Source organism: Panthera leo, chromosome D4, assembly GCF_018350215.1.
Source record: "Panthera leo isolate Ple1 chromosome D4, P.leo_Ple1_pat1.1, whole genome shotgun sequence".
In the NCBI taxonomy this organism is placed as follows: Eukaryota; Metazoa; Chordata; class Mammalia; order Carnivora; family Felidae; genus Panthera; species Panthera leo.
In genome coordinates, this window is record NC_056691.1 from 18,192,233 (window position 1) to 18,218,504 (window position 26,272).

Genomic DNA, 26,272 nt, shown 5'->3' on the forward strand with positions numbered 1-26,272 from the left:
TGTGAATAATTCAGGGACTAAGAAGAGAGACTTAACTAGTGTAGAAAGTTAAGGCAATAGGTTGGTTTTGCTGTTGTTCTTACCAATGTTTTTTCTAATTTTTTTTTTTTTAACCTTTATTTATTTTTGAGAGACAGAGTGCGAGCGGGAGAGAGAGGGAGACACGGGATCCAAAGCAGGCTCCAGGCTCTGAGCTGTCAGCACAGAGCCTGACGTGGGGCTCGAACTCACAAACCCTGAGACCGTGACCTGAGCTGAAGTCGGGCACTTAACCGACTGAGCCACCCAGGCGCCTCTTTTTCTTCCTGGTTTTATTGAGATGCAACTGACACGTAGCATTGCATAAGTTCCGGGTATACAACATTAACAATTTGGTGTAAATATATATTGTGAAATGACCACCCCTGCAAGTTTAGATGACATCTGTCACCTCACAGAGTTACAATGTTTTGTTTTCCTCGTGAGGAGAACTTTTTTTTTTTTTTCTTAAACATTTATTTTCAGAGAAAAAAGTGCACACCTGCGAGCAGGGAAGGGGCAGAGAGAGACGGAGAGAGAATCCTAAGCAGCGTGGAGCCCGACATGGATCTTGATTTCACAAACCATGAGATCATGACTTGAGCCAAAATCGAGAGTCGGAAACTCGACTGACTGAGCCACCCAGGTGCCCTGTGAGGAGAACTTTTAAGATTTCTTCTCCTAGCAACTTTCAAAGGCAAAAGGTTGTTGAACGCTGGCTCTCTCTGAATGCCCCCAAAGTAACCGGTGCAGAAGGCCAGGCTCAGTTCAGTGCTTATCAAGGTAAGGGATATCACTATTGTCAAAGGACTCAGTAGTTTGTCAGAAGGGTGAGGGTGAAGGCAGGATATTTATGAGGTTTGGGGCATCTGGATGAGGGTGGCTATTTTCACGTAGAACTTGATCAGGATGGGGCAAATCTGTGGTATAATATTTAGGATCGGTAGACACACCAGGATGAAAGTTAAGAGTAAATAATCTTTAGATGCTGTCTATTTTCCTGGGAAAGTATATTTACTTTAAGGAGGGTAAATCGAATAATGTGATGTTTGGATTACTGCATCTTCAGATGGTTCCTGGAGCGAACAATAAAATGATCTGCCATTTCATTTTGGGGCTGAGAATTTCCTGGAACAGGAAAATCAGACAAATGGAGAGAGTGAGCTGTGGTGTGCGTAGACAGTACGTTACTTCAATTTCTCAAAAGACACCTCTTTCAGCTTTTTTTAACCCAGTACTTCCCCCACCTCTTTGACCATGGCACTCTTATTTTCTCATAAAACCTGTTAGAAATTTTAAAGAAGAGATCAGAGTAAATACTAGACCCGGAAATAACCTCGATGAGAGCATTATGAGCCAGTGGTTCTCAAAGGGTGGTCCCCAGACCAAACAACGTCAGCATCACTTGGAAATGTGTGAGACAGGGCCCCATCTAGTAAATCAGAAACCCCGGGGGTGGGGTCAGCAGCCCGTGTTTCTCACCAGTCTGTTTGTCACCCTCCTGTGACTCCGACGTGGCAACTTTGAGAACCGATGCCATAAGTCTTCTCACCCCTAACTTCCCTCTTCAGGTTTCATTTCTTTTTGCCCAGTGCAGGTGTGAGGCATGATGGTGCCTAAGCAGGCTAATGCCTGGTATTCTTTCCCGGAAACCATTAAATAATTGTCTACGTGAACTTAGCAGAAATGAGGGCAAACACAAATTTGTGAGATCTGCGTCCCCCTTTCTGCGTGATTCCTACTCTGATGCTCTATCCTGGTCTTTGAGCTCTACAAAAACAAGTACTCTCCCTGGACGAGGATTAGTGCCTTGGTGAGGAATATAACATTTACTCAAGATTTTAGGGCAGAGCCGGAAGAAAGGGACTGGATACCATGGTAGCAGGATTTTTGTTTCTAAAATAATAAATCCCTCCACACCCACCCCAAGGTTATCTCTTCTCCCAAACCTCTCTTCTTGGCTTGGCAACTCTTGGGTGGCCTTTCTTTTCCTGCTCCTGACTCCATACCTTCTCTCTGACCTTGGCTTCTGAGAGCAGTTCAGTTCAACCCCCACAGAAGTTTTTAAAGTATTTATTGCACCTACAAGTTAATACCTACCTCAGGGAAACTGAAGGAATTATATTGAGGCTGACGACCTTGTTTGCTTTGTGAACAAAAGCTTCTCCAGTTCCCGGATTTCACCAAAGCTGTGCCGAGTGAAAGTAATACCAATGTTTACATTTCTCCTCCCTTGGCGTGGAGGAAACCTGAGTTACAATGGGATCACGTTTCCAATTGGTTTGAGTCAGATTCCGGGGTCCCTTTTAGACTGGTATTTCAACTTGACTGTGCCCCCACCCCTCTTAGTGTGGTTCGGGTCCTACGCTTCACTATTCTGCCTCCCTCCCGGTGGTTATGGGGAGCAAAGCCCAGCAGGGAGAATGAAGACTATGTCTACAGGGCATTATCTCTTGGGTGTTCAAAATTGTTTGATATTTATCTATCCACGCCCAAGGGATGAGACAAGCCTAGGGTCTCCCTACCCCTCCGCCGTCTTAATTCCTCTCCCCATACGGTATGATTGAGGGACTTTGTCTAAGAAGTAGCATATCTGGAAGAGGACTGTTTATAGCTCCCTTGGAGGAGTGTGCCCTGATTTTGGACTCTATTGCACATTGGAATCACCTGGAAAGCTTTTAAAAATTTTTTTTAACGTTTTTTATTTATTTTTGAGACAGAGAGAGACAGAGCATGAACGGGGGAGGAGCAGAGAGAGAGGGAGACACAGAATCGGAAGCAGGCTCCAGACTCTGAGCCATCAGCCCAGAGCCCGACGCGGGGCTCGAACTCATGGACCGCGAGATCGTGACCTGAGCTGAAGTCGGACGCTTAACCGACTGAGCCACCCAGGCGCCCCTGGAAAGCTTTTAAAATGCTAATACTCAGGTCACACTCTACTGCAACGAAATCAGAATTTTTTTCTTTTTAATTTGTATTTATTTTTGAAAGAGAGAGAGAGAGAGCACAAGTGAAGCAGGGGCAGACAGAGAATCCATCGGGCAGACAGAGCCCGGGATGGGGCTCAAACTCACAGACTGTGAGATCATGACTTGAGCTAAAGTCAGCTCAACCGACTGAGCCACCCAGGTACCTGGGCACCAGAAGGTTTTTAAAGCTCCCTAAGTATCCCAGTTTACAGCAAGTTTCAGAGCCACCGACGAAACAGCTTACAAAATCATACACGATGCTAAGACATTAAAAAGCCATTTTGGTCAAAGGATTTCAAACAACTGGGAGTTATATTTCTGTCACACTCTCTGTTTCACAGTCGGGAAAATCTGAGACACATGCAAAAAATGTGAGTCATATAAGGTAGGCCACAGGTGGCCTATTGCAGGGGGTACGGAAAGTGTGACCTAGCCATTACTGTTCCCATTAAGGCATAAGATGTGGTAAATGCTCTATTATTCTCTGAGGTTTCCTGGGACCAAAAGAGTCTGTAGAATCTCTATGGCGACGCAGCCAATTTGAACGCACTAATTTCTGAATTTAGGTTTTATACCTGAGAAACCTAAGCCTGAGGAGGTAAAGTGATCATGATTTTTTAAAAAATTAATAATACGGTTTGGGCTGTAATTGTAAAATCGGACTAAGAGCTATGGTCAGAATCAACATCAAAATAGTTCAACCTTGTCTCATAGCAAGTCATGCTGTGCGATTCTGGAGATATCTCTGTTCGCCAGCTCTGGCTTGAAATAAATGTCAGCAAATTCAGACTAAAGGCACTGTTAGGCCACAGAACCCATATTTTGGTGGTTATAGAATATTTAAATTACAGCGGGAACAATATGAGAGGAAACGAGCTAATAGGGAGTGTTTATTCTAAAAATTAAAGTTTTAAATTTAATTGTATATCTTTTCACAGATTTTATTTGGAAGTCATCTCTACATCCAACCCGGGGCTCGAACTCACAACCCTGAGATCAAGAATCACATGATCCACCAAATGAGCCAGCCAGGTGACCCAATTTCATATTTTTAATTAACCTTTTTTCTGATTGGGTGCTAAAGTTGTAAATCACTGACTTCATCATGACCCTGGTTGGAACAGTCCAAAGAAGGCCATAGATTAATTTGAGCAGACCTGGATTTTGGCTGTTTCTGCCGCTTTCCCGTTTTGCTTTCCACGGTCGAAAAATTTCCGCACTGGGACAGGCAGGGCAGAAGACACTTGCTGAAAAGGAGAAGCTAGCTGATTGGGGATTCCTAGAGAGGAAACCTCCCGTCAACCCCACTGAAGACAGGTTTTACCTGGAGACTGCCTAGGATGCCGTACAACTATATGAATGGAAGGTCAAAATGGAAGTCCCTAGACTTTTTCACGGCAGAGTTCCCCCACCAGCCTGCCGCCGAGTCCTGAAATTCTGCCACCAGCCGTTCAACTTTCAGGATAAAATGCCATCCCCCTCGTGGCAGATCCTCAACATCCACTGGTCCTTCTCTTTGCTAACCTAGAGCCAGGTAAAACACAGGAAGTCCGGTTAAATTTGAATTTCAAATAAATAGTGAATAATTTTTAGTATAACTATGTCCCAGCTATTACATTCTTACACTGGGGAAAAAAAAAAAAAAAGCATTCATTGTTTGTCAGCAAATCAAGTGTAACTAGGCATTTTGTGTATTTATTTACCAAGGCTGGCATTCCTAAGATGACCTAATGGAAATTCTGTTTGTGGCAGCAACATGAGCGTCTGTAGACATTAGATCACGACTGGTCTAAATCGATTGTGATCATACAGCCCCTCGACTTCTTGCAGCTGGGAGTATCTGTGTGATCAGTTCTGGACACTGAGACATCAGGGGAAGTCTGAATATGTGCGGGGTGCAATTTGAACAGATTTTTTTTTTTTTTCTGGCAAGAAACATGACTAGTGGGACCATCTTTGCTCTGTCCTTCCTTCTTGCCTAGAATGTTTGGGTGGCGCAGCCCCATCCTGGTTATAAGCGCAAGAAAGACAACGGCAGAGACACGGTGCCAGTGACATTAAGTCCTCAAAGTCAATGCCAGTGGCTGCTACTTCCGGAGGTCTTGCTTGTAGGAAAGATAAAGCCTTAATTATATCAAACACATGGGTTTCCTGTAACTTGCAGCTGAAAAAACCCTCTTAAAGAGTGCAAATGCCCTAGGAGAGGAAACTTTTTTATGTATATCTTAGGGTGAAATCATTTATTGGCATCTTGTCCCAATGGACCGCTAGCCAAGAGGGAGGAGGCATTGCCCAGTGCAAGCAGTGGAGGGGATCCTTCCTGGCAGGAGAGACCCCTTCACAGAAGTGACTCTCAGTGACACTGATCTGCAGGGCTCTGCGGGGTTAATTTGGGAACGAGCTGTGTGGCTCCTGAAGAATTCTCATGGATTCCTGCCTATGGGGAGCAGAATCACGCCCTGCCCCCAAAGATGCCCACATCCTAATATCCAGAACCTGTTAATATATTGCATGTCCAAGGGGAATTAAGGTAGCAGATGGAATTAAGATAACTAGTCAGCTGATTTTATGAAAAGGAGATTATAGTGAATTATCTGGATGAGCCCAACGACATCACCGGGTTCTCGAAGGAAGAAAATGAAGGCAGAAAGGGAGACAGAGCCTCCAGAAAGGAAGGCAGCCCATCTCACAGCTTGAGTTTGGACCAACGAGACCCGTGTCAGACTTCTGCCCTGGAGGACTGTAGGCTGATACATTTGTGTTGTTTAAAATCATTACACTTGCGGTAAATATCTTTATTCGTTCATTTATTCCCTTATTCATCCAGCAAATATTATTGAGCCCCTACTTTGTGTCAAGCACTTTCATAGATGTTGGGGATATACTAAGATTGACACAGATAAAAAAAACAAACTCTGCTCTCACAAAAAGCTTCCCATGTATTGGAGGGGGAGCAGATTTTTTTTTTTTTTTTAATTAAGTGAAACCTACTTGTGTGACAGATTTTAGATGCTGTAAGTGCTATTGTGGAAGAACATGTCGGAGGACAGGGAGAACCAGGGAGAGGTGTTTCCGTTTTAATGTTTGTTTATTTTTGAGAGAGAGAGAGAGACAGAGTGTAAGCTGGGAGGGGCAGAGAGAGAGGGAGACACAGAATCCAAAGCAGGCCCCAGGCTCTGAGCTGTCAGCACAGAGCCCGACGCGGGACTCGAACCCATGAACCTGGAGATCACGACCTAAGCCGAAGTTGGACACTTGACTGAGCCACCCACGTGCCCCAGGATGTTGCCATTTTAAATGAGGGGGTCAGTGAAGGTAACATGGCCAAGTCATAGTTGAACCCAGTCTGGTACTTTCCAGGCAGTCTTCCAGGCAGTGGGGCAGCAGGTACAGAGCCCCGGAGATGAGCATATGCCTGGTGTGGTCCACTAGGAGCGAGGAAGCCCGTGTGCGTGGACCTGAGGGAGAGAGGAGAGAGACAGGAGACGAGGGCAGAGAGATTGACGGAAAGGACTGTGGATGACAGAGGCAGAAGCTGGCAGAGAAGCAGGTTGGAGGAGAAGATTAGGGGCTGCACGTGGGGCCTAGTTGAGATGGCGATCTAGCCCTCAAGTGGAGTTGTCAACTAAGCAGCTGGAAACACGCATCCGGAGTTCAGAGGAGAGGTCCAGACGGGAGATCACAAGGAGGGAGATGGCCATGTTAAATACAGGAACACTGAACGGCTTGAGGCCCGGGGAGCTCACAAGGAAGGACCGTGGAGAGAAAGGAAGAGGGACCTGAGGCCTGAGTCTGGAGGCGTGGTGGTGGCGTCCCAAGGCCTGGGAGGTAAGGAGGAACCAGCAGGCAGAGGAGGAGTGACAGGAGAGAATCGGGAAGGATTCAGGGCCCCGTTGAAGGGCTTTCAAGGACAGTGATTATTGGCTGAAAGGTTGCCGAGATGACCCGTAGGAGGAGTTCAGATAAATGCCTACCTGCTGGATTTTGGAACAACACGGACCCGACTTTGACGAGGATGGTTTCCCTACGGGCACTGGAGGAAGCACCGGATTAGAGAGCACAGGGTGTGAAGAGGACAGGCACAACCGGGTCCTTCCAGAAACTCCCTTGGCCACACCCACGGGGAGGTTTACGCTCCCTGGGACCCTCTGCGAGGCTCTGGGAAGAGCTGGCGGAGGGCGGGTCACAGGAACAAGTGCAGTCACTTGCTGAGGGCTCACTGCCCACGAGCAGGAACGGAGGTCCGTGTTCTGTAAAGCGAGGCCAGTAAACTAAGGTGAACGGCTGCCCTGCTCACTCACGTAGGCGATGTCTGTCACTCCTGTCAGCTCCAGCGCAGAGTTAAGGACTTGTGACAGAGACCAGGGGGTCTGGTCGAAGCCCACAGTGCTGAAGATATTTACTACCCGGCCCTCCCAGGCAGAGTTTGCCAAGCTTTGCTCTAAAATAGCGAGAGGTTGGGGTGCCTGGGTGGCTCAGTCGGTTAAGCGTCCGACTTTGGCTCAGGTCATGATCTCACAGTCCGTGAGTTCGAGCCCCGCGTCGGGCTCTGTGCTGACAGCTCAGAGCCGGGCACCTGCTTCAGATTCTGTGTCTCCCTCTCTCTCTCTGCCCCTCCCCTGTTCATAATCTGTCTCTCTCTGTCTCAAAAATAAATAAAAACATGAAAAAAAAATTAAAAAAAAATAGCGAGAGGTAGGGGAGGGAGAGAAGAGAGAGAGAAAGAAGGAGGAGAGTGGCTGACAAAAGAAGGGGCTCTTGGAAAGGTGGCAATGTAGGGAGTTGCAGCAGAGAGGACTGTTGGGAGATGTTCTCGAGTGTGACCGAAGGGCGGGATCAAGCACCCACGAAGCAGAGTTGCCCTGCTAGGCAGAGAGACATGTAGGTCTTTCGTTGGTATTCTCTGAAAAGATGTGCCACTCTACACATGAGAGAAACGTAAAGTTGAAACCGTGTATCACAGTTTTTACCTGTCACTCTCGGCAAAGGCAAAAGTCCTTGACGCTTGGCTGTACGGGTGAGCAGGTGCGGAAACAGGCAGACGGGTGTCGTCGGTGAGAGTATAAATGGGTACGCTTCCTCTATGGGAGGCATATGATCCCGACTAAGGCTGAGGCCTTCTAATGGGATTATTCTATCCCATCTAGGCAATCTCCACGTGACACCGACCTTCCGCTCAGCTTTGCAGCGTGGTTGTTTAGGAATGAGCTGGAGTTTTGAGCCGTTCCCTTCACGGGCTGGGTATGCAACTGGGGTCTCCAGAACCCACAGACGGTCTGAGAGGGCCGTGAACCCTCTTGTGGGTGCAGCAAAGGGAAATTTTCAGAGACCTGTGGGGACCCTCGCCCCAGCACCAGTATCCAAGGCAGTGTGTCCTTCTGACAGAGACGACTGCTCAATCTCCAGCTCTCTGTGATCTTAGGTTTGAAAGAAGCCCTTAAAGAAGGGAGAAATAAGGGGCGCCTGGGTGGCTCATCAGTTAAGCGTCCGACTTCAGCTCAGGTCATGATCTCACGGTTTGTGAGTTCGAGCCCCGCGTTGGGCTCTGTGCTGACGGCTCGGAGCCTGCAGCCTGCTTCAGATTCTGTGTGTCCCTCTCTGTGTGCCCCTACCCAGCTCACGCTCTGTCTCTCTCTCTCTCTCTCAAAACTGAATAAATGGTAAAAAAAAAAAAAAAATTAAAAAGAAGGGAGAAATAACATTGTTGTATGCTGATAATAAAGATTTAATAGAAAGAATAAAAATTGATTCTGCAGCAGAGAGGATTGCTGGGCGGGGGGGGGGGGGCAGGGGCATTCTTGAGTCTGGCAGAAGGGTGTGGGTCTTTTCTATCTTTTGCCTAGGCATAAAGAACTTGTTTCCTTTGCTGTGTCAGATGGTATCTTTTGCCAATGACCTTCACCCTGAAGGAAACCACTCAGAGGGTAATATCTATCAACTTTTTAAATGTCATGTGTTTTAAGCAAGCAAAACCACTTCTGGCAACTTATTCTATACATATATTTCATACATGTACGTTGTTCTTCATGGCAGCGTTGTTCGTAAGAGCAAGAAACTGGAAACAAACTAAATACCCATTAAGGATCTATTTAAACATCATGATGCATCCTTTCTACTATGCAGACATTGAGAAAAAACAAAGAGGCTTTATATAAACTGATGCAGAGTGATTTCCAAAATTTTGTGTTAAGTGAAAAAAAAAAGGTAGGTCAAGAGCAGATATTAGACAGGTATTGCTAAACTGGTTCAAGGGTAAAGGTCATTGGCGAAAGGTATCATCAGAGGCCGGCAAAAGATACACATTTGATGAAATGTACAGAACATCTCTGGAAAGATCTCAGAGGAAAAAACCCGAACCAACTCCCCAAAATCTTTCAACAGTGATTGCCTCTGTAGGGAAAGTGGAGGGGTGGAGGCTTACGCATTTTTGAATTCTGTATCTGTGCTTGAATGACATTCAGAAAAGAGTATATTGAAAAAATAATGGTGCGTCTGGGTGGCTCAGTCGGTTAAGCGTCTGACTCTTGATTTTGGCTCAGGTCATGATCTCACGGTTTGTGAGCTCAAGCCCTGCATCGGGCTCTGCATTGACGGCATGGAGACTGCTTATGATTCCCTCTCCCTGTCTCTCTCTGGCCCTCCTCCACTTGTGTTTGTGTGCTCTCTCTCTCTCTCTCTCTCTCTCTCTCCATATAAATAAATAAACATTAAAAAAAAAGAAAAACTAATACATGTTTTGATAGGAAAAACATAGGGAGCACTTATAAGCTCTTAAGTAGGAGAGAAACATAACAGTATTGAAACTGTGTTTTAGAGATTAGTCAGGGGGGGAGTGTTATGAACTGAGTGAACTGAAAGATTACAATGGAAACCATCAAGTTATTGAAGTATTCCATACTTGAGGTGTTAATGGGTCTAGGCTAGAGTGGAAACGAAGGAAGGGTAAGAGCCTGAGACCAGACCATTTGGCAGAAGTTACAGAGAAACCTGTTTCAGCTTAATATGAGAAAGCAGGGCCTAAAGATTAGAGCTACCGCTGGTGGGAATAGACAGGGAGAAGTACCCATCATGATGGTGTGCCTACAAAAGCTGGACGACTATATGATAAAGAAGTTCTAAGCATAAATCAAGTGTTCCACAGTGAATGGTCCAGAGTAGGTCGTGTGTAAGATCTCTGCCCAACCCTGAAATTTCGTGACTTTACGACAAAGGCTTGGGGATACCCAAAATTCAGGGCCAGTGGAGGGAAGGAATCCACTTTGATGAGTGACAACAAAGGCAGGAAAATGACCAACTTCGAGGAACGAAGGTAGTAGACAAGGACTTGGGTTCAAAGATTAGGCAGTAAACAGTGTTATTATGTGTTGCTAAGAGGCTGGAGAGCCATTGGGATGCACAGAAAGATGGAGTTATATAAAGTCTTCACTGTGTTCAGTTATTACAGATCTTTTTAAGATTAAGATTTAAAACTATTTAGTTTTAGTAGTTTGCAGGTGGACGTTTGAGGGACGAGAATTTTTTTTTTCTTGATGGTTAAAGTGGACGCAGTAGAAAAAAAGAGGTAGGAAACAGAGTGGTTAACAGGATAGCAAAGACCCCAATTCCACATACACTATGTCGCTAAGCGGTCCCACAGCTGACGGATGATGTGCTCATTTTTTCAGTCTTTTTTCTCTCTGTGATTAATTTCCTATTCCTATTATCGTTTCTATTGCTGCTTCTTTAAGTACACTGATCTTTTCTTCTCTCCTCTATAATCTTCTGTGAATTCCAGCTAGTGTATTTTTCATCTCAGACATGGTATTTTGATCTCTAGAAGTCCAATTTTAGATCATCCACATTGCTACTTAACATGTTCAGTCTTTCTTTTACCTTCTTGAATAGATGGAATGTAGTTATGATAACTGTTTTAATGTACTTGTTATCACTTAGAAAGATCTATTTGCATAAATTTATTTTTTCCCTTCTTGTTATGGATCATATTTTCTGGTTTCTTTGCCTGCCTAGTTAATTTCAAATGAATGCCAGACATCGTAAATTTTACTTTGTTGGGTGCTGGTTGTATTTTGACTCCTATAAATATTCTTGGCCAAGGGCTGCCTGACTGGCTCAGTCAGTAGAATACGTGATTCTTGATCTTGAGGTCGTGAGTTCAAACCCCACGTTGGGTGTACGAGTATATATGTATTTTTTTTTTCTTGGCCTTTTTCTGGGACACAGTTAAGTTACTTGGAAATAGTTTGACCCTTTTGAATCTTGCTTTTCAGTTTTGCTATTCAGGATGAAAACAACTGTTACTCTAGGGACAGTTTTGCCCCATACCATGTACTTTATCTGATGTCTCTTGAATTACCAGAATTTCCACTCTGGGGGCGGGAACAGGTACTGCTCTTAGCTCTTTGTGAGTTCTAGAGATTGTTCCCTCTGCTACCTTCGGGTAGTTCCTTCCTGGCCTCAGGTAGTTTCCTCATAAACAGGCATTCTCAGCTGAAGAGTTGAAAAAGGACCCTCTGAAGATCTTAGGAGTTCTCTCCCCAAGTTGTTATCTCCTTTCTAGTATTGTGCCCTGTGGACTCTAGCTACCTTGGTCTCTCTGGCCTCCTTGCTCCATTTCTATATCTCAGGAAACCTGCTGAGCTCTGCCTGAGTTACCTCTCCTTAAGTGGCAGCCTGGGAACATTCTCAGGGCAACCATAAGGCTCACCTCACCTTTATTTCCCATTTTTCAGAGATTACTATCCTGTGCTGCCTGATGTCCAGTTTCTGAAAACCATTATTTCAGAAGTCATTTTAATACATTTCTGTACGATTTCTCATTTCAAATGAGAAGGGCTAAAACACAAAATTCAACTGAGTAAATTGTAAAGATCTCACTGACTTCATTCAACGGTTTATAAATAGGACAGCATCTGGGGTGGCTGGGGAGCTCAGTCGGTTAAGCATCCGACTCTTGATTTCAGCTCAGGTCACGATCTCGCAGTTTGTGAGTTCGGGGCCCCTGTCAGGCTCTGCCCTGTGTCAGTGTGGAGCCTGCTTGGGATTCTCTCTCCCTTTCTCTCTGCCCCTACCCCACTTATGCGCGCGCTCTCTCTCTCAAAATAAATAAACTTAAAAAAATAAATAGGACAGCATGCAATCTAGTAGATAGAAAGGATCTCTGAACCTGTACACAATGAAAAACTTTTATAGGCAGAAGAGAGCAGAAAAGGAAGTTATACTAGGCCAAAACAAAAAAAAAAAAAGTAAGTTGGTTATTGTAAGGCTACTTTCCTTTAGGAGAAATCAGGGGTCCATCAGGCAGATTACCTAACTAGAGCTGATCAGGTGATTCCTGATGGGCTGGTTTAAGATTCCATTTCGGAGAGCGCCAAAACTGTAATTAAGTCTTGGTTTGGTGATGGGGAGCTTAAAATAAGTGACTATTCAGATCCTGTTGCTTGTAACAGAAGGTAAATCTGATCCCTGTTACTCCCTCTTGACTGGAAATGGAATTCTATTAAGCTCTTTATTTTAGAAAATGCTAGGTAAGCATAGTCGGTTTTTTTCCCGTGGTAAAGATTGACTGTATTTTCTTCTCACATCGAATATATATAAAAACTACAGCTGATTTTCATCCTATTTTTCAACTCTTCCGTATTTATACATTTGCTTTTGGATTCTACCACCAGAGGGCACCTCTGTCACGTTTCAACCTCCACTTGCAAATCAGCATTAAGGGAACAATTTTAGACCTGGGACATTCTTGTTCCTTTAGCATGAGAGTTACAATGCTCAGTTTGAAATATGCTGTGACCCTACCTGATTCTTTTGTCTCCTTGAACATAGCTGCACCCTCCCTGATGTCCAGGATAGACTGTTCATTTATTTCTCCTCCACCTTCTCCAACCCTCCCCCCTTCCTATGCTTTGCCACAGCCTCATAATTGTAAAAATTCCCCATAACTTCTCCGATGCCCTCTCACCCCCAAAGCATACATTTATTTTTATTTATTTATTTATTTTTTTTTTTTTTTTGAGAGAAAGACAGAGTATGAGCGAGGGAGGGGCAGAGAGAGAGGAGGACACAAAGTCTGAAGAAGGCTCCAGAGCCTGTCGTGGAGCTCGAACTCATGAACTGCAAGATCATGACCTGAACGGAAGTCAGACGCTTAACCGACTGAGCCACTCAGGTGCCCCTTAAAAGCATACATTTAATGTTATGGTTGCACCAGCCATCCTTTTCCAGGTGGCATCTAGGTAGGTAATGCTGGAGTCCATGCATATTTCCAGAAGCCTAGAATCCTTCTGCTGCTGGAGAGTTCATCAGCTTTGCAAACTCAGTGTGTTCAGACCTTGCCCAACGCTGCTCTCCCCCCTTTCACCCCTTCTAGTGTTTTTAAACAGATATTTTTTTTAAATCAATTTTATTGAGATGTAGTTTCCACATGAACAAGAACAGAAATTTGTCACCCCAACATAGGCCTCTTTGGCATCATTTGTAAAAGATACTTACATTTATAAGGGAAATCTCCATCTGTAAAGATCTCTCCCTCTCTGTACCAGGAAGAGAAAAACGACTAAACTCTGGAAACTTATCCAGGGAGGAGGCAGCAACTTAAGTCTGCATAACAACCTCACCTCGTTTACTGTGCTTTTTCTGAAACCTCCCATAAATGCACCTGCCCTCTAACAACTTTTATCACTTGCTGGTGATTGGTACTTAAGGTGATGGCTTGGGCCATTTCAAGGAGTGACCCTCTTTTCCTGGGTGTCTCCTGTCCGGGAGGAAAAACATTTTTCCTCTGTCCTTCATGGTTCTTCTAACTAGACTAGGAATTAAATTGACATGAGACAGATCAGAGAAAATCAAACTTAATTTTGTTAAGTCTGGGGAATCCACATAGACATGAGATTCCAAAGATAGGCAAAAACAGGTATATATGTCATCCTGAACTAAGGACAAGGGGACAGGGGTCTGGGACTTCAAAAGGATGGAATGGAACTCATAGGAAAATGAATCAGAGTAAACGTTTGGTTAACATATGTTTGGTGAGTCACCCAGAAACAATGGGACATGGAGAGAATTTTGGCCAAATGGGCCTTGCTAGGCTCCTGTCTTTCATACACAGTTCATATGATAATGTAGCTCCCTGTGGTGGCAGTTCTTTTCCAGGCACCGGTCCTCTATCTAAATTCTGTTAGGCAGTGTTGGGGGGGAGGTCAAAGTTTCTTCCTGAGTCTTTTGGGCTTTGATTTTTTTTTCAGTTCAGCATAATCTGCATCCCCAAATGGCCTGTCTTGGGGTAGCCTGCCCTTGACCCCTACACTCCCGTGTAGATAGGAGGTATACATGTTATTAAAGTTGTTTTTCTCCTGTTCATCTACCTTTTATTTCTACGGATGTCTCAGCCGAGAATCTAGAAGGGTAGAAGGGAAATGAATTTTCCTCCCCTACACACACAATAAAATATGTCCATCTTAAGTGGATGTTCAATGGGTTTTTGAGAAATGTATGCACCCGTGTAATCACTCCCATGACCAAAATAAAGAACATTTCGATCATCTCAAAAAGTAAGCCCACCCCCCTCTGCCCCAGGCAACAGTTACTCCCCTTTCTGTCACTATAGATTCACCTGTTCAGAATTTCAAATATATACCTATGAATCAAACTGTATGTGGTCTTTTGTGTTTGGCACTTTTTATCTCAGCATAAGGTTTGTGAAATTCATCTGTATTGTTGTGTGAACCCATCTCCCTCCAAAAACTAAGTAGTGTTAAACCATAAAAATAAAATGGCCAGTTTTTTGTTTTTTGTTTTTTGTTTTTTTTACCAGCAAAACAATGGGTTTATTCGGAATAGCAAGACTTGGAATCCAGGACAAGCAAGCTATAGCAAAACTACAGGCAGGTCCACAGAGAAAAGGAGGGGTGGGAGAGAGGAGGTTGATCTTTTATAAGGGTGGGAGAGAGGAGGTTGGAAGACTGTTATAAACAAAATGTCCATTGGAGTAAAGGGGGGGGTTGAAAGTATAGTGGCTTTTCATTGGCTGAGTCTGCCATTGACTAGGGAAGGAGGAAAGACTTTCTTCCTCCTACGGGAATAGTGAAGTACTATCATCCACCTTGCAAGGCTCCTCTCTCCCCGTTGGGTCTGCCATTGACCAAGAGCGGTAGACTTTGAGAGCTCCCCCTGCTGGTTTCCTGGCTTCATTCTAAATGAGATTCCCTTGGAGGGCCTGGGTGGCTCAGTAGGCTGAGCATCTGATTTCCACCCAGGTCATGATCTCGCCATTTGGGGTTCAAGCCCCGCATTGGGCTCTGTGCTGACAGCACAGAGCCTGGAGCCTGCTTAGGATTCTGTGTCATCCTCTCTCTCTCTGTACCTTCCCCACTCATGCTCTGTCTCTGTCTCTCAAAAATGAATAAATGTTAAAAAAAAATTTTTTTAATTGAGGTTCCTTTAATTTTCAGAGCAGTATTCCATTGCATAGATATGTCGCAATTTGTTTACCCATTTAGACAAGTAATTCTTTCAAGTTGTTTTCTTCTGATAAATATCCTGATGGGCATCTGCTCACTGTAATCATTTTTCTTTTTTACATAAATGTTAAGTTTACTACTAGTTTATTTATTCATGTATTTATATTATTTTTCAAAATGGAAATATCAGGGTGCCTGGGTGGCACAGTCGGTTAAGCATCTGACTTTGACTGAGGTCATGATCTTATGGTTTGTGGGTTAGAGCCCTGTGAATCCACAGCTCAGAGCCTGGAGTCTGCTTCGGATTCTGTGTCTCCCTCTCTCTCTGCCCCTCCCCGCTCCTGATCTCTCTCTCTCTCTCTCTCAAAAATAAATGTTAAAAAAAATTTTTTTAACGGAAATATCTTTTTAAAGCTATGATAGTTGTAAGAAATCTTTTTATGTATTTTTTTTTACCCAAACATTAAGAAGTAGAAAGTAAAAATTTCTGGAAATGACTGCTTATGCATTATTTATCCATTTTCCTTGATCATGAGAGATAATTATATGCAAGGTAATGTTCTTACTTTTTTAAATTTAATGATATAATAACTTTGCTTTCCGTGACATTATAGCATGCTATTCCCACCATTATTTTTTTAGAGCTGCATGATTATCAGTGCAACCTAACAACCATTTTCTAATAATAAAACTTGTTTTAATAGTGTTTGTATGATGCACTATGCATTATCTATAGCATACCCTTTTGGGTTATACCTTCTAGCTCTATTTATTCATAATCTTTGAGCTGTTTGTGCTTTGTAAGTTGTAGGTAACGGATAGATATATAAATTCTGTCCTGTGTGGTAGTGATTTAATTGATTTCCTTATCCCCACACCTCTGGAGAAATCACTTTTGTCTCCATTTGTAACTAATCTCAGTCTTCCTTTACTCTAAACAAATCTGTATGTTTTGAGTCTTCTTTTCAACTTGGTTATAACATTTGCCTGATTCTCTCTTTCCCATCATGTATGTAAAATAAATTCTTTAACACACCCTTATTTTCATATCTGTATGAGTCGTATTTTTACCTTTTTCTGAAAAGTATCTTTTAACAAACTTTAATGTTTCCAATATAATCAGTGACCATCCTTATTAGAAAACCTTTGCGAGGGGTTTTAAAAAAGTTTTAAAAAAGGGGTTTGTGGGTTAGAGCCCCTTTAAAAGGGGTTTTAAAAAAGGTTTAAAAAACCTTTGTGTGTGCCTAGGTGGCACAGTCAGTTGAGCAACTGACTTTTGGTTTTGGTTCAGGTCATGATCTCACGGTTCCATGAGTTTGAGCCCCGCATCAGGCTCCTTGCTGACGGTGTGGAGGCTGCTTGGGATTCTCTCCCTCTCTCTCTGTCCCTCCCTCTCTCATGCTCTCTCTCTCAAAATAGATAAATAAACTTAAAAAAAAATCTTTGTGCACTTGTCAAATTCTTTACATAGAGTAAATTCCTAGACCAATGATTCTTACATGTATTCACACTGTCCCACCGCCCTTACGGACAGCTCGTAGGAATTCGTACCCCTGAGTGCAGTGACATCGGCAGCGATGTAACAGGCCACCGAAGCTGTATAAGAATTCCTTTAAACTGAACATATCCGAATAATCATTAGCGGCAGGAGAAAACATTATCTAAACTTAAGCCTCGGTGGCTCAGTTGGTCAAGCATCCAGCTCTTGGTATCAGCTCAGGTCATGGTCTCACGCAGTTCCTATTCGAGTCCCCTGGCGGGCTCTGCACTGAAAGCGTGGGGCCTGTTTGGGATTCTCTCTCTCCCTCTCGCTCGCTGCCCCTCCCCCGCTTGCTGTCTCTCTCCCTCTCTCTCCCTCTCAAAATAAATAAACATTAAAAAAAAATTTTTTAAATAAATAAACTTAAGCAGAGCCTCTGGAAAACACACCTGCCATAGAGCTCTCTCGGAGGGAGCCTCCTGATTGGGAGAAGACTGACCCTTAGCACGTGGAAGCGTGAATTCAGCTGCCGTTAGCATCCGGAAGCTCATCTGAATCTTCCGTCTCCTTCCACTGAATTGCTACCTGGCCCTTCATATGCCTTCCTTCTGTTACCGTGACATATAAACCTTCATCTGTCTCAGTTACTCATGACAACTCTCACCGGCCCTGAGGAACAAACCTTGTCCTGTCTCACTTCATTTGCAGCACCCCCAACCATTCAAAGGCACCTCAGATGATAGAGGACAAGCCTTCCTTCCTTGTTCTTAAATCGTTTCTTTCTCCTCCTCCTCCTCCTCCTCCTCTTCTTCCTCCTCCTCCTCCTCCTCCTCCTCCTCCTTCTTCTTCTTCTTCTTCTTCTTCCTCTTATTCTTTTTTTAAAATTTTCATATAGGTTTTATGGGTTTTAAAAACAAATTTCAGTTTGACTTGTGTGGAATTTGTACCCTTGAAAGTCAACCTTTTTTTCCTAAACTGTATTATCGGATTGGCTTGCTCTGTCTTCACGCTTTTACATCCTTCTGTTCCAGTCAAGGCAGTTCTGTTGAATTTTCTAACGATTCAAAACTAATGTCGTACCTTTTGTCAAAACGAACAATCCAGATTTCGGTAAGGAGAGACTTTATTCAAAAGGATTATTGCAAGGACAGGGGGACTGCTTAGAAATATGGGGAGATCTCTTTAACCACTGCTGCTTCTCTGGAGCAAGAGCTCTGATAAAGTTCAGCCCTGCCATTCTCCCTCTGGTTCAAGATGAATGAATTTTATTCATCACTGAACAACTTGCAGGTAATTATAAACCTCCCAAGCAAAGCAAATCAGGGATAAAGAAACAGTTTCAGTTGAACCATCTGTCGAGAGGTAGTTACAAAGATCAGGTCCTTAAGAGAGGGATGCTTACAATAACAATAATAATAAAGAAATATCAGTGATAAATTAATGTCAATGAAATCAGTAAGTGAAAATCTTATTATACAAGGGCTTCTTGTTGAATTTCCGAAACTTGAGATATCAGTGCATTTGGCGATGTTATCCACAGGCTTGGTTACCGTTCACATAAGCGCATGTATGACCTGAGCATTTTACCAGGCCTCCTGGTGGCCCAGGCAGTGGCTTATGAGGTGAGAGGGAAGAATCCAGCACATGCATGTGGGTAAGTTACTGGGCTTGAGTTCCCAGTGCTTCTTCAGATTCTCAAGGAAAAAGCCAGCTGCAAGGCAACCCAGGGAACTGATAACAATCTGAGCAGTCAGGTTTTAGTTCTTGGTGAAGTGGGGGGAAGATGTTGGAGGAAAGTGGGAGAACTGCAGTTCTGTAAGGGTTGACAGTCTGTGCAAGGTGACAGCATCTAGTCCAATTTATAGTCCTTTTTAATCAAGGGTAACTTTAAAGAAAGATTACTCTTTATCACAAAATAAGGCTGGCCTCGTTAGGATTGATCTCGTTATTTACATAGGTACAGCAAGAATGTTAATTTAGCACACAGACCGTTTTAAGTTTGCTTCACTGGAATTTTTTATAAAGAATCTCAGGTAGGACTTGTACAAACTTGTTAAGGCTTAGGAAGCCAAACCATGAACCTGCCACCACTTTTCACCTGCAGTATCTATAGATTTGAGATTGTTCTCTTCTCAATGTTCCCAAATCATTCTAAGGTTCCTAGGCTTGCCAGGAACTGACATTCCTTCTCACCTATAAGGTTAGAAACCTGTAAGCCAGGTACCAAGCCAGTCTTCCCAAGAGGGTTTAAACATTGACTCCATAATAAAGTCAACATTAGCCTCTTATAAGTGTCCAGTAAATGAGCATTATTTGCAAACACGACATTCCAGCCAAAGCCTTGGTTTTATAACCAATGTTCCCAATTACATCCTATTAACAAGGAAGATAGACTCTTACCAAACATAAGGCCTACGAAGTCATTCTGATAAGACACAGAATCTTTGCCTTCTGGGCATCTGTGGCTCTGAATGGCTTGCGGTATCTTCCTCTCCCAGGGTGTGAGTCTCTATGAGTAATAAACTATCAATCTCATCTGTCCAGCACAGAGTATCGTGTGTTTGGCCATCTTGTACTATTAAGGGCAAGAGATTCTTCCTTCACCAATGGGGTGAAGAGGAAGTGAGCAGAAAAGAAGGGCCCTGAATCTCACGTGATGATGTGTGGAGGGACTGGGGTGGGTAGGGCAGGGACTGACAGGGGTGGATGGGGGTGGAGAAGGTAGAGGGGTTGAAGGGGGACAGATCGAAGGATTCAAGGCAGCTGAAGAGAAGGTTAAGGGGACAGAAAGGAAGAGGAGGGGATGCCGGGAAGAGAGAAGTCCCAGATGGCTCAGTTTGGGGAGATCCCAAAGTTCTCAAAGACGCCTTTGAATTTCTAAATTGCCTTTAATAAATTTTGCCAATTCTTGAAGATATTAAATTAAACTTCTGCCATCACAGCATATAGTCAGTGGGAGAAAAAAGAGAGAGGGAGCCTCAGAGATTAAGAGTTGCCTGTGGGATTAACAGTTAACCCGAAGAAATTAACTGTAGAGAAACTGAGAAAGAGCCTCACTTGATCAATTCTCTCTCACAGTCCCCAGCCTGAGGAACCCCGGAAAAACACAAGAGGTCTCAAAAGAAGGCCAAAGAAAGAATCTTTGCGGGGAAACAATTCTCTTTTTGCTAGAAAGCATTAAAGTAACTCTTCACTGTGCTTCAATAGACAAGATGTCCAGAGCATTAGCTTGAGAACTGAACTCAGGGACGGATCCTCAAATTGCACAACAGGGTATTATATACCGTTTCCTGTGTGGGGATGGCGGAGATCCCTAGGTGAGTTCTACTTTTGAGCTGAGTCATAGCACCAGAAAATTGTCAAATAATAAAGAAACCTGGACTTAGGGAAAGGAGAGACTTCATTAAAAAAAAAAAAAAATTATTGCGGGGACGCCTGGATGGCTTCAGTGGATAAGGCGGCTGACTTTGGATCAGGTCATGATCTCAAGGTTTGTGGGTTGGAGCCCCGTGTCGGGCTCTGTGCTGACAGCTTGGACCCTGGAGCCTGCTTCAGATTCTGTCTTCCTCTCTCTCTGCCCCTCCCCTGCTCATATTCTGTGTCTATCTCAAAAATAAATAAACATTAAAAACAAATTTCTGCGATTAGGGAAAGGGGCTTATGACACTGGGTGGGGAGGGGTTTTTATAGGGAGATGGCTTTCTTGTAAGATCTGCAAGCTTCTGAAAGATAAGGCTGAAAAGGCTTTTCTTTTATAAGGAGGAGTCAACAAGACTAGAAAACGGGTCTCAGGGAGAGGGAGGAGCTGGTGGCAGGATCAGATAATTGGTCACAAAAGGTTTTTTTGAAGTCAGCTAGGAAGGGGCTTCTGGGCAGGTACCATTAAGGGTTTATTCAGCATCCCAATGCCCACTGCTGGCTTAGCCTGAGGGTGGATGAAAGCTCGAAGGCTGGGGCAAGGAGGGAAACTTGAACAAAATTTCATTAAGTAAAATGAGCAGGCATTTTGTGCTGATTGGTTGGTAGGGACAAAGGGCTCAGGTAATCATTTATGAGACAGAAAAGGGAGTTCGGAGAGTCCACGTCTGACCTTGTCATCGGTAAACCAGGGAGTTCTCTTCAAGTCTTGTCTAAGCCATTTGAGGAGAGGTGGTGGTTCTTTGTAGAAACTGGTTTCCGGGAACACAAAGTGGTGTGGGCGTGGGAGTTTCTGTAACCATCACTGTCTTCTGAGAGCACTGGGCTTAGGGCAAGTTCCATAGGGTCCCTTATTTGAGTTGTGCTTTCAACCACAGTTTTATTAGGATATTTTAAAAAATGTATCGCAATTATATTGTCACTGTAACAGCTGTGTTTATTAGCACTTTCCTGCATCTATAATATTAGGATAGTTGGTATTTATAATCATGAGATTACGCCTTATACTGGTTATGTCTAAGGTACTCTGTTCGGCGATGCTGTGGTTCTACAAAAGCAAAACAAGTCTTCTGTTAAGGCCAGTAACTGGTGCTCGAGGAGACCAGGAGGCAGGAGAAGGGAGAAGGGACTTGCTCCTGGACATCTGCCTGCTGTGCCCACCAAGGTCACCAAGCAATGATTCTTTTCCCTGACTGCAGCAGTTGGTTCTGATTTCCGGTATTGAATCCACTTTCTCAGATCTAGCCTCAACACTTACCTGCAGAAATATCACCCCCAGTTGGGTACCGCCCCCTTCCTTAGAGGCCTGAGTCCCAGCTTCCCAGGGTTCTTTTCCACGGCAGGCAGCTGTTAGTTTCTGATACCCGCTTCTTTCCTCCAGCTCTACCAGCGGCCCTTGCTGTCTTTCTGTTACTGCCATGTTTCCCTTTGTACCTTTCAGCCCTCTGTTACCTGTTTAACCAACTCCTTCAATTCTCTGTAAAATTAGCTGCTGTGATACCTGTTTTCCGACTGGACACACCTTTAAATGATCCAGAAATACCTTCTGGGTTACGTGTATAGATTTATGATGGGCTTATGCTCCTGTGGTCATTAAAAATAATTACATTTATGGGATACCCACGGTAAGCAATTGACCAAAAAGATTTTTCTGAAAGTTAATTTCTAAATCCACTGTTTGGGGGGCACCTGGGTGGCTCAGTCGGTGAAGCGTCCGACTTCGGCTCAGGTCATGATCTCACAGTTCATGGGTTAGAGCCCCGAGTTGGGCTCTGTGCTGACCGCTCAGAGCCTGGAGCCTGCTTCGGATTCTGTGTCTCCCTCTCTCTCTGCCCCTCCCCCACTTGCACTCTGTCTCTCTCTCTCTCTCTCAAAAATAAAATAAACATTAAAAAGAATTTTTTTAATCCACTGTTTGGATCTTGGAAGTTAATTTTCCTATAAAAAACAGTATTACACGTTGAACTTAGATGATCAAATCCTGCATCTATAATATTAGGATAGTTGATATTTATAATCATGAGATTACGCCTTATACTGGTTATGTCTAAGGTACTCTGTTCGGCGATGCTGTGGTTCATCAATGCTCATAACGCACATGAAGTACAACACTGTACAAATTGTGTAAAGGAACAGAATCAGCACTGCTTTGGCAACATATACCCAAAGTTCCAATTATTGGCAGTAACAAATTTTATTCACCCTTTTATTTTTTATTTTAATAAAATTTAAGTCAATACATCCAAAATATTATCATTTCAACATACGGTCAATATTTGCAAATGAATTAAAATGAGATCTTTTATTTATTTTTTCCTTTTAGTTTTTTGAATGTTTATTATTTCTTTTCCGTGACTGGGGGAGGGGCAGAGAGGGAGACCCAGAATCCAAAGCAGGCTCCAGGCTCTGAGCTGTCAGCATAGAGCCTGATGCGGGGGCTTGAACTCACGAACCGTGAGATCATGACCTGAGCCGAAGTCGGATGCTTAATTGACTGAGCCACCCAGGTGCCCCTAAAATGAGATATACTAAATTCTTTTTTCTTTCATATTAAATTTTCAGAATCTATTGCGTATTTTACACTTATCACACACTTCAATGCGGTGTAGACAATTCCAGGGGTTCAGTAGCCACATGTATCTTGTGACTACTACATTAGACAATATAACTGATGACTTAAGACCAAAGAGGAGAATTGCTGGGACATAAGACAATGCACATTTTCCTTTTCTTTTCTTTTTTAAGATATAAACGCTAAATGATACGAGGAGATAACTCAAAAGCAAGCACATTTGATCACCCTTTTTGAAATTAAAAAGAGTTATTCTTTTAGGCATATTAAGCCGTGTTCATGATTAAAAACAAACGTAAGGGGCTCCTGGCTGGCTCTATTGGTGGAGCGTGCAACTCTTGATCTCAGGGTTGCGAGTTCAAGCCCACGTGGGGCGTAGAGATTACTTCAAAATAAAATCTTAAAAAACAAAACCCAAAACTTAAAATATCCTTGAAATAAGCCCAGAAAAAAAAAAAGGAAAAAAAACAACAACAACTAATCAAGTGGGGAGGAAGGAAACATGTTTAGTCTAGTGGAAAGATGTGACAGGCTTAGCTTCAAACATCGAAATGATAGAATTTATGAATTTAATTTCATAAAGCATTATCACGGTTTTCACAGCGTATTTGCCTTCTCAGTGTCTTAAGTCCCTTAGTTTAAAAGGTCATCTGGGTTAGCAATAGATAGAGAAAACAAACTGCAATTACTTTTATTCTGATTCTGACCAAAATGCAAATTCTGCACAAGATATTTTGGGTTCCTACTTTTGTTTCCACCATAAAAAATGTAAACCACAGTCTAAAAGGAACTCGTGTGGGGGCGCCTGGGTGGCTCAGTCCATTAAGTGTGTGACTCCTGATTTAGGCTCGAGTCATGGTCTCGCCTTTCTTTTTTTATATAATTTATCGTCAAACTGGTTTCCATACCACACCCAGTGCTCATCCCAACAGGTGCCCTCCTCAGTGCCCATCACCCACTTTCCCCTCCCTCCCACCCCCCATCAACCCTCAGTTGGTTCTCAGTTTTTAAGAGTCTCTTATGCTTTGGCTCTCTCCCTCTCTAACCTCTTTTTTTTTCTTCCCCTCCCTCAAGGTCTTCTGTTAAGTTTCTCAGGATCCACATAGGAGTGAAAACAGATGGTATGTCTTTCTCTGCTTGACTTATTTCACTCAGCCTAGTACCCTCCAGTCTGATCCAAGTTGCTACAAATGGCATGATTTCATTCTTTCTCGTTGCCAAAGTACTATTCCATTGTAAATATAAACCACATCTTCTGTATCCATTCGTCAGTTGATGGACATTTAGGCTCTTTCCATAATTTGGCTGTTGTTGAAAGTGCTGCTGTAAACATTAGGGTACAAGTGCCCCTATGCATCAGCACTCCTGTATCCCTTGGGTCAATTCCTAGCAGTGCTATTGCTGGGTCATAGGGTAGATCTATTTTTAATTTTTTGAGGAACCTCCACACTGTTTTCTAGGGCGGCCGCACCAGTTTGCATTCCCAGCAACAGTGCAAGAGGGTTCCCGTTTCTCCACATCCTCGCCAGCATCTGTAGTCTCCTGACTTATTCATTTTAGCCACTCTGACCGGCGTGAGGTGGTATCTCAGTGTGGTTTTGATTGGTATTTCCCTGACGAGGAGTGACAATGAGCATCTTTTCATGTGCCCGTTGGCCATCCGGATGTCTTCTTTAGAGAAGTGTCTATTCGTGTCTTCTGTGTCAAGTCGTGGTCTCACCTTTCATGAGATAGAGCCCAGAAACAAGCTCGGGGCAGACGGTGTGGAGCCTGCTTGGGTTTCTCTCTCCCTCCGTCTCTGCTCCTCCCCGCCCTGTGCACACAGTCTCTCTCTCTCTCTCAAAATAAATAAACGTTTAAAAAATAATAATAAAAGGAACTTGTGTGGTCTCCTTGTCTTCATCTTGCACATAATGCATTATAAGAAAGTCACTTTCTCTAAATTAAAAAATTTTTTTTTATTACATAAACTCTACCTCCAGTGTGCGTATCAAACTCACCACCCCCAGATCAAGAGTTGCCCGCTCTATTGGCTGAGCCAGTAAGGTGCCCCAGAAAATTACTTTTTAAAATAAAATTAAAGCAATGTGTTCCAACATTGTCGCCAGAGGAGGAATCTCCTTGGGGAAGACAAGATTTACCTTCCCCCGGGGGAATATTTCATTAGCTTCTCTGCTATTGTCGTCACAGGTGGCCCGCATCGTGCTGCTTTACCCAGTAACACTCTGGCACAAGGGTGGGAAGGGGACAGGAGAGTCCACAGCAATCCTCCCAGAATATTCCAAAGTCTTGAAGGGAGCCCGTGTCTTCACAGAAGAGGTGGGTTCACATGAAACCAATGCGCTTCATGTGGGGTGGCTAATTTATGTTCCGCTTATAAGATACAACTGCTCTGTGTGGCTATGTCTAAGCAAGCATCCCCCCCGCCCACCCACCATCCCTGGGGTATCTAACCTCTTCAAGTCCAAAGCCCAAAGAGGGTGAACTTCAGAGACTCAGGGGTTCAGTCCAGGCCAGCCTGGCCCTGCTCTCTGTTCAAGCTTCTTGCCTGGGCAATGACCTTTCCTAGGAATGGTGGGCACCATGCAAGCCTCCAGTTACAGGATCTCAGATGTGCCTTGTGGCTTCAGCAGGACATGGTGGGCGGGGAAGTGAGTATGGACCTACCTCCTTCCTTCATTTACTTCAATGCATGTGTTGAATGAATAAATGATACGGAGAGGAGTCACAATCCGTCCTGCTCTCCAGGAACTAAAGGTCCTATGGAAGAATGCACAGCATTCCTCTTGTTACCAAGGAGACCATGTCAACTTTCCTAAGTGACCCAACCCTATATGCTACAAAGGGTGGAAAGAGGTGTTTTCTACTTCTGCTGGGCACTGTGGATTGGTTCACATTCTAATTTTCGTCTTAGTTCTCCTGTGAAAACACGTGGACATAATGCGTTTTTTAAATACTAAATTTAACAAACAAGGCTCATTAGGGAAAAAAAAACAAACAAACCTGCACGGTCATTTCTAAACTTTACATTACGTAAAAAACCTTGGCATGTGCATTTTTTTTTCTGGTCTTTTTTTTTTTTTTTTTTTTAATAAAACATTTTGAAAATCAGAAAAGGCGGCACTTCTGGCGTTTCCCGCCTCCAAGGAAAAGGGCACAGAATTTTGAAGAAGACCCCACTTACTCACCCAGCTCTTGTGCAGTTTGGGGGGGAACTAAGAAGCAAGGCGGACCCGAGGAGGCGGAGAGGGGAAACCCAGGGACGCGGGGCGGCTGTCCCAGAGGGCGCGCTGTCCCCGGCCGTGAGCCGCGCGCCGTCCCGCCCCGCCGCCCCGCCCACCGCGCCCGCCGGCCTCCG

The 26,272-nt window shown here is 43.8% G+C and overlaps 1 protein-coding gene and 1 long non-coding RNA gene across 2 annotated transcripts in view; one reads left to right on the forward strand and one right to left on the reverse strand.

The window, feature by feature from the left end:
- Positions 1-1,026: 1,026 nt before the first annotated feature.
- LOC122205140 lies at positions 1,027-26,215 on the reverse strand. Its single transcript, XR_006195911.1, has 3 exons — positions 26,103-26,215; positions 2,119-2,207; positions 1,027-1,146 (listed from the first exon to the last, which is right to left on the reverse strand). It is a non-coding gene; the product is annotated as an uncharacterized LOC122205140 (long non-coding RNA).
- The window catches only part of GCNT1 (glucosaminyl (N-acetyl) transferase 1), a 47,205-nt gene continuing 27,580 nt past the window's right edge, over positions 6,648-26,272 (forward strand). Inside the window, exon 1 of the mRNA XM_042913260.1 lies at positions 6,648-6,815. The gene's annotated coding sequence lies outside the window, so the exon portion shown is untranslated. The remainder of the gene's footprint in view (positions 6,816-26,272) is intronic.